This window comes from Corvus brachyrhynchos, unplaced genomic scaffold (assembly GCF_000691975.1).
Source record: "Corvus brachyrhynchos isolate BGI_N302 unplaced genomic scaffold, ASM69197v1 scaffold87, whole genome shotgun sequence".
NCBI lineage: Eukaryota > Metazoa > Chordata > Aves > Passeriformes > Corvidae > Corvus > Corvus brachyrhynchos.
Window position 1 is genome coordinate 5,832,178 of NW_008239767.1, and position 7,839 is coordinate 5,840,016.

General features: G+C 40.6%; 1 long non-coding RNA gene across 3 annotated transcripts in view; it reads left to right on the forward strand.

Annotated features, from left to right (window-relative positions):
* LOC108448796 overlaps positions 1–6,560 on the forward strand; it is a 54,466-nt gene extending 47,906 nt beyond the window's left edge. For all 3 annotated transcript variants that reach the window (XR_001864821.1, XR_001864822.1, XR_001864823.1), the window contains one exon: positions 4,910–6,560. This is a non-coding gene — a long non-coding RNA (uncharacterized LOC108448796). The remainder of the gene's footprint in view (positions 1–4,909) is intronic.
* The last annotated feature ends 1,279 nt before the right edge of the window (positions 6,561–7,839 follow it).

Genomic DNA, 7,839 nt, shown 5'->3' on the forward strand with positions numbered 1-7,839 from the left:
TTTCCCTACTGCTTTATGTTAGGAATTAGAACTTTATTTTTAAAATTCCAATATAGGGAAGAAATAACAGTAATGAGGTTAGATTTGATAATTTCATATAAATGATGAACAGGATCCCACATGCATTTGAAATAAAAATGATTGAAATTCTTTCTAGTTGTCTCCCATTAATCTTAATTGTAATTCTCTATTTCACTTTCATAAGTTGCTAAATTTTAGGAAACTGTGTTATTGTCCTAATATACTTGATTGGTTTTTAATTCATGAAGTTTTTCTGAGTTCTGCATGTGGAAAGGAATGTGAACACTGCCATTTTCTGTATGGGTGTTTATAGGCCAAGCAGCATTACTGTGATTCAAAGCAGCCAGAGAAAATGCAGCAAGTTCTGCTAAAGAGCAGAATTCTGTACCTGGGATAAATTTGATGGAAGACTTTTGTTTGCAGTACAACTTTTAAAACAAAAATAGATCTTTCTGTCCACAAAGAACAGGGTACTGGTAAAACAAACTGACTATATGGCACATGCATTGCTTCAGAAAGCTGTGCTCAATTTTTTAATGTCCAGAAGGAAGGCTTGGCATTTGTAAAACAGAACTTGGAAGGACAAAAATCTCACCCTTTCTGCTTTCACTGACTTCAAGGAGAATCAAGTGTTCTCCACACCTTGCAGGACTGAATCCTTTGTAAACTTGCTCATGATTAATAAATGTTATGAATATCTATTAAATGTTACAGTAGGTTGATAACACCCAGCCGTATCACTCATTTATTAAAAGAAACTGTTCAGTCAAAGTCTGAACAGGGGGGCGAGAGAGCAACTCAGCTGCAGTTAGATTGATGATACTTCTAAAAATTGTCCAAGCATGTGTGCAAGAACCTGTCAAAGTGTGAGTTTAATAAATGAGAAAGTGAAGGACAGGTAACTTTCCCAATATACAAAAGATGTGCACATGCACAGGCATGCTTCATTTATTCCGCGCTTCCTAGCAGGTAAACAACACAGAGAGAGAGTCTGTTTGCCATTTTTGAGCTAGATTGTCTGGAAAAGAAATTTGCCAAGTCAGTTATTACTGGGGTTATAGCGGCATGCTGCATGGCATCACTGAAGGCTGCTTTCACATCAGCAGATTTCCACCAAACTCAGTGTAGTGGTTCTTGCCTGTCACTCCAAGAACCTGCTCTGGTCTTCTGGGCAGCATAGGCCACAGCAGGATTTGCCCCTGGGAGGACAGGTGGCTTCTGAAGAGAGAGAGGATGGGGAAGCGAGGGTGAGGAAGTAGGGGGAGATGCAGACCAGAGACTGGAGAGCAGCCAGCCTGTGGAGTTGCTGCTCCAGGCAATCTCACCCTTCCTCCACAGCGACAGCATCAGTCCTGATTTTATGGGAAATTTGCACTTTTCAGAGCCTATTGCCCAAGTTAATTGCTGATTTTGCCTTTTTCTTTTGGGAGCTGTCCCTGTTTACACCAGAACTGGTAAGGTACCATAGCACTATAAAATTCTCAAAGGCAACAGGATATGTTAGGCATCAAAGCATTTTCCTCCCAGCTGATAGCTTGGAGTTGTTTGTGGTGAATATTTGGTAAACCAGAGGATTAATACGTTTTGAAAAAGAACGTGCCTAATACAGGGATTGAAAACTACCTTTAGCTCCTTGCCTGATGTGGAACCATCATCTTAGCTCCAGGCTTTGATCATGTAAGTCTCTGAGAGCAAAATAAAAAGCACTTGGAAACAGCACTCAAGCCGAAAAGGACTGTCAGCTGAGCAGTCCTTAGTGCCTGAGCACTCCATAAAGACTCTTTTCTGTGCAGTCACCTGCTTTCATTTCTCCGTCATAGCTATAGAAGCTATTCCATTTGTAATTACAAAAAGGGGTTTGACATAGCCCACATTTCTAATAAACTGCTACAATGCTTCTTTTATCAGCTAGTTTTTTTAACTGCTAACCTCTTGTTTCACAACATAATTCATACGTAACACTCTTGATAGGTTGCTGAGTAAATGTCTGGGAGTACTACCTCCTCTGTATTCTAAATTGTCATTTTGACGTTATTAGTGATTCTGTGGTTGCAGCTAGGACATCTTTGTATAGTAAGTGGGCTATGGGTTTTCTATGGTAAAATGTTGTATTTCTAGACCTTAGGGATCCAGGAATTTTTTGGAATAAAATTGCAAAGTCTGAGTGACCTTTCTTTGCTTTAATGTCTGTTTTTGACACCATGGTTGATATGTGGTTTCTGATTTAGTATGATATGTTAGGTGGCTGACTGGAGTTGCTACCCTCCAGATGTTTGTGATTACCTGTGTTCTGGTGTGTGTACAATAAGAAAGTGTTGTGGAAGCTGGCTGGTTAACCTTGGTATTTACTGCCCGTTAAAAGGGGAAGGATGCTGTCAGGGCCATAAGAGCACCCAAATGCTTCTATTGCCATTATCACCCATGCATGCTCTGACCATGCATAAAGAGTTCCATTTCAGTACAGGTCCCCACTCCTGACTGACAAATATTGAGGGTTGCTCAGAGCCTTTCTGTCTTGACTTCCTGATGGGATTTTCTGGAGGGACCCCAGACCTATGCTCCAGTCAGGTCCCCATCACTGTCTCCCCCTGTTCCCAAAACGTCTCCCTGCATGGACCCTAGGTCTGACTCATTCACCTTGTCCAATGGTCCCTGGCTGGTTGATGGCTGCCACAGTAACCGGGCTCCCTCTTCTCAGATGTGGTAGGTCAGCACCCTGGTAGAAGAGGACACTGGCTGTTCCATGTCCCCTCAGCTTCTGGGGGCTCCTCTTCCCTCAGGAAGAGCTCCAATCCCCTGTAGGCAGTATTTTCTGCCTCAGTTGGCTCAGGCAGCTGGTCATTATATAATGACCTCTTTGAATTGCCTGTCCCAAGTCTTATTGGCAGGAGCAGGAGCCTTTGATGATTTGATAAATCCAAAATAGATGAGGGTCACTTCATGGTCATGGTCAGGTTGCCTAGAAACATCTGCTTCATCTAATGGCATTTGGTGCCTTCTATGGGAAGGTGGATTTGTTGGGGCATGTGACGTATTTAAGGAGTGTGAGTCATCAACATCTGAAAGGACTTTAGTGCCCTCATGTTGTGTGCTTGGCATTGGCAGTAAATGTAAGTGAAGACAGTATGCTGAGCCACACTGGAAACATTCACACCATTGTGCCTGTAGAAGCACTGGACTATCTCAGCAATCACTTCTCATGGCTCAGTTTGTCCCTTTGAGAGTGAGGAATAATAGCTTATTATCAAGTTCTGTGAGATATGAATAATGTGCAATTCTTGCCTGTTAACTCCTCCTGAAATTGCACTGTGATTTCTGCTGCACACTGCTGCAAGGTAAATTGAATGTGTTTCTGGGAAAGGGAAAACAACCCCAAACCAAACCAACAGCCCTCAAGCAAACAAAAAGAACTGTTTAATAATTTTCCTTGATGGAAGAGACACATGGATGGGAAAAGTTAACCAGTCAGGGAAAATAATATCAGCAGTAAAGAACAGTAATCACTGTGAAATAATCACCACAGTATCTGAGTGCTTGTTCCAAGTCCAAAATTCTGCATCAAGCCCCAGCCTCCTCCTGTCAGGATAGAGGTCACAGTGTGCCACTTTCTGTCATCTTGGCATTAACTGCTTGAGTCAAAAAATGTAGTGAGAAACAAAATGTCCGAATCTGGGGTATGTGCCATTTGTAAAGGAAGTATCCTATTCAGAAAGATTACTCCTATTCATGAAAGATTTAAGCCAATGTTAGATAGATTTTTAGTGTAGGTTACATAGGACGCTGCACAATATAGTTTTCTCCAATAAACTGAACAAACTTTGCATTCATCAGTATGGGTTTCTTGGCATGCAAGTGGTATTCAGGAGCACACAAGGGAGGGGAACGGTGGGCCAGAATAGAGGTGAAGAATGAGAGGAAGTTGGCACTGACACAAATGATACCAAAAATGCTGATTTAGTAAGGAAAAATGTAAATCATTTTTAGTGTCTTTAGAAGAACTGTGCCCAAGTTAAAGTTGCCTTGAAGGCAGATGACCCAGCCTGACATTGCTTTGGCAGCAGAATGCGAAGGGTGTGCATGCAGACATGAAATGTCCTTTGATGAGCAGTGCTCACCAACAGCCTTTCTGACACTGGCAGCAACACCAGTACCTTTGAAGACCCAGGTATTTTTTCTGTCTCTGGACAAAGAGAGTCAGGTATAATTTGTTAACTGTGAAGAAAAATGGATGTAATTTTCCATATATGGGTGTATTTATCCCCTCATTTCTTCACAACCAGCTAAACCTAGCACTAACTCTAAGCATATAAATGGTTAAAATCTTGGGGTTTTTTACCTGAGACAGAGACAAACACAAAACTGTAGCTTTGAAATAATTATAGTCTCTTTGGGACTGAACCAGCAAATAGTTACCACTTCAAAATACTGAGTTGATCATAAAGTGACATCTCTGTTGGGGTGCCTGTTGAGCACAGGAGCTGTCTAAACCTTCTAGGGCATACAAGCCCACATCATGTAGAGCCTCTCCTGCTCCTAACCCTCCTCTGCCTCTCCTGCTCCTAACCCTCCTCTGCCTCTCCCCAACCCCGGTGTGGGCAGGAAAAGCCCTCATTTCTGCACCATGATACAAGGCCATTATTCTTGGCAGATGGGTACTTATCAATTCTGGTACTTCTTGTTCTCACTTGGCTCTATTATTTTGGTCTTCTTTATTTTACAACAGGGAACAGTGCCTTTTTATACAGCAGAGCCCTTTATATGTCTTTTGAACCTTGGCAGTCCTGTGGGGTGCATCACTGTATAAATGTGTATGAGTTTCTGTACATCTGGGGTGTATTCAGGTAGCAGAGAACTTATCTTTTTTCTTGCAATTCTGCTTCCCACACAGCGCTGCAGTACCTCTCCATCTTCTCAAGTCAGATGTGAGTGCTAAGAGGACACTGTGGCATCGTGCTACAGGTGTGAAGAGTGCCTGTACTGCTGGGGGAACAGGGGCTGTCCCTCTGGCTGAGCTGCGACTGGAAGCTTTACCCTTGTCACATTCTTTTGTTACATTCCTACTTTTAAATGCAACATTTTTCCATGTTAAATGCTCCAAGGGATTGTTGGGCCCAAGCATGTTAATTATGGGCCTGAACTTGGACTCAAACTAGAAGGATTTTAGTCCCAGTTTAAACTGAACTAAGACTGGATCGAAAATGTGCTGGTTCAGCTCATACCTGCAGGCTGCTTCAATTTCTACAGTCCCTGTCCCACTACACATGCTCAAATCTCCAGAGTCTGGAAAGCAGCTGCCAGTGTTGGACGGGTCAGTTATATTCTGCAAGAGCAGTTCCAGCCTGAAGAGCTTTAATTTCTCCTGGTGCTCTTTTGTGCAGCTCAGATGCTTTATGAACTATCATCACCATCCACAACCATGGGAGCAGGAGAATTAGAAATGGGCTTTTTACAGAGGCTACCTGCGTCCTGCTGGGAGAATGGCCAAAGCTCAAGGTAGCAGAGATTGCCTTGCTCGGGGTGTGTGTGTGGGAACTGCTCTGGATCTCTGCAGGCTGCTGTGGAGGTGAAGCCTGGGACTTGCAGCAGATGTTCTGAAAGGCAGGACTTTGGTTTGATTTCATATTACAAGAATTAGAGGTGTTTTCTTCACTAATTCAGAAAAATCAACGCTGCAAGTTTACCTGTGAGCAAAGAGCTCCCAAGAGATGCTTTAGCCTGCTACTTGCTGATGTACTGTTTTGCCTTTTGGATCTACCCTTTGCAGTCCCTTCATGTCCTCCATTCTGGGTGAAACTGACCCTTAAAGAGGGAGCCTGAGGTCCACACATAACTTGCCTCTTTATTTAACCTTGTGCTGACCAGTTACTCAGGAATAAATTGAATCCCTCCTGAATTCTGCTTTCCAATATGTATATTTTAAAAAACCCAAATGAACTGAGACCTTTTCTGTTTTGCAGAAACTTTAATAACATTTCATAGCCTCTAAATTCTTGGCTCAAAAGTCTGTTTTCTTTCTGAAGACTTCTGACTTTTAATAATAAAGGAACTGCCTGCCCCGAGCAGAGAAATACAAGAGCACTTTCTTTTTTGGTTATTCTTCAAAAAAGGGTATCTTAAAAAAAAAGGTTAATAGCTTGTGACCTGGGTATATCAACAGGGAAGCTTACTAGTATCATTTATTTTGTCCTAGATGGAAACTATTTATTTATTTATCTTTATCCTTCAAAAGGGAAATTTGTAGAACCTGCTTGGAGATTTAGGGAGATGTTCATTGCTTCATTGCCAATTTAACATTACTGTTTAATGTACACAGTATGTGGGCTTCTCTTCCGTGTTTTGCAATAGATGTAGAGTAAGAGTCATAATATATCACTTTCACAAGCAATTTAGCACAGCATAAGGGAGGAAATGTAGCTGTACTGTCTTGCTACTTATTTTCTAATAAAATTCTAATAGATTTTAGGTTAATGACACAGAAGATGACATTTATATCCCTTTTTTTTTTTTTTTAATCTGCAGCACAATGAAGCAGGAAGTTATAAAACCAGAAGATAAGATAATGCACTCCTTGCTTGTGCACAATAAAGTACCGTTATGAAGTGCTGGTTTGCCTTTGACACTTAACTGAAGTCTCTCTGTAAGACAGTACCTGGCAGGCCAGAGTCAGTAAGGCTGGTCAGGCTTTCCTTCACTGACATTGATTTGCTCCTCACTTGAAAGATGATCTGCTTTAATTCTCCCCCACCATGCCAAGAATTATCAGACTTTTTTAAGAAAGAAGGCAGGGAAAACAACAATATTTTTTTTCCTATGGTTAATAAAGGAAGATTAAAAAGACTCCCCTGTTGATAAGATCTAACCATTTATGTTCCTGTGTGATGAAAGGTGAATACTTATTTAAGATTTGTTTAGTATTTTGTCATCTATAATGAATCTAAAGGGCACAACAATTTGTCTTAACATTCTATAATGCAATGGAGCTCATTTTAACAAATAACTATATAAATAACACATTTACTAAGCCCCTTGGTTGACTGATCTTGTGTTTGAGCTGTAAAACATTTTTAATTGATAACAGACTGAATCTGAAATAACAGAATGGATTCTCTCTGTACAGAAAAAGAAAAAAAAAAGAGTGTAAGGCACTTGTAGCTGTCTACCTATGTTTCTGTAAATCTTGCTGTGCATCTATGTAGGGTCTCATTTCATGTTTCTCAAAGTAACTAGGAATATTATGGCTGATTACTTTGAACATGGCTCTGGACAATATCTACTTTCAAGTTCTTCAGAATTTAAATGAAGCAAACATCATAATATTTCTTTGTAATATCATAATGTTCTTTGATTTCTAGAGGCAGAAAGAAAGATCATTGTTTTCTCATAATTTTTTTACTACTAGCCAATCCTGCCATTTGATAGAAAAGATTGTCATCTCTGTACAAGAGAAGTAAAAGAATATTGTGGCTGGATTTGAAGTTTATAGAATCATGCAACCTATCAACAAAGTTGTGAGACCTTAGTGCTATCATCCATGACTTTTTAGTTTTCAATGGATATGTTTCAGTTCAGTATATGTGATCTGTAATCAGGCTTTTACCTGGTATTGTGAGTTGGCTCATTTTTGAACAAGAAGCAACAAATCAATAAGAAAATGAGAATACAGCATAGGAATATGCCCAGTGGAAGGACCACTCAAGCTTCCCATACAATTGTATCAAATCATCTCTATTCTGAGCTGTGCCTACCCATGAATTAATGTGCAAGTAGAAGATCTGAGTTTTAGTTTCTGGTGTGGAGGATATGCTTTCTGCAGCAGCT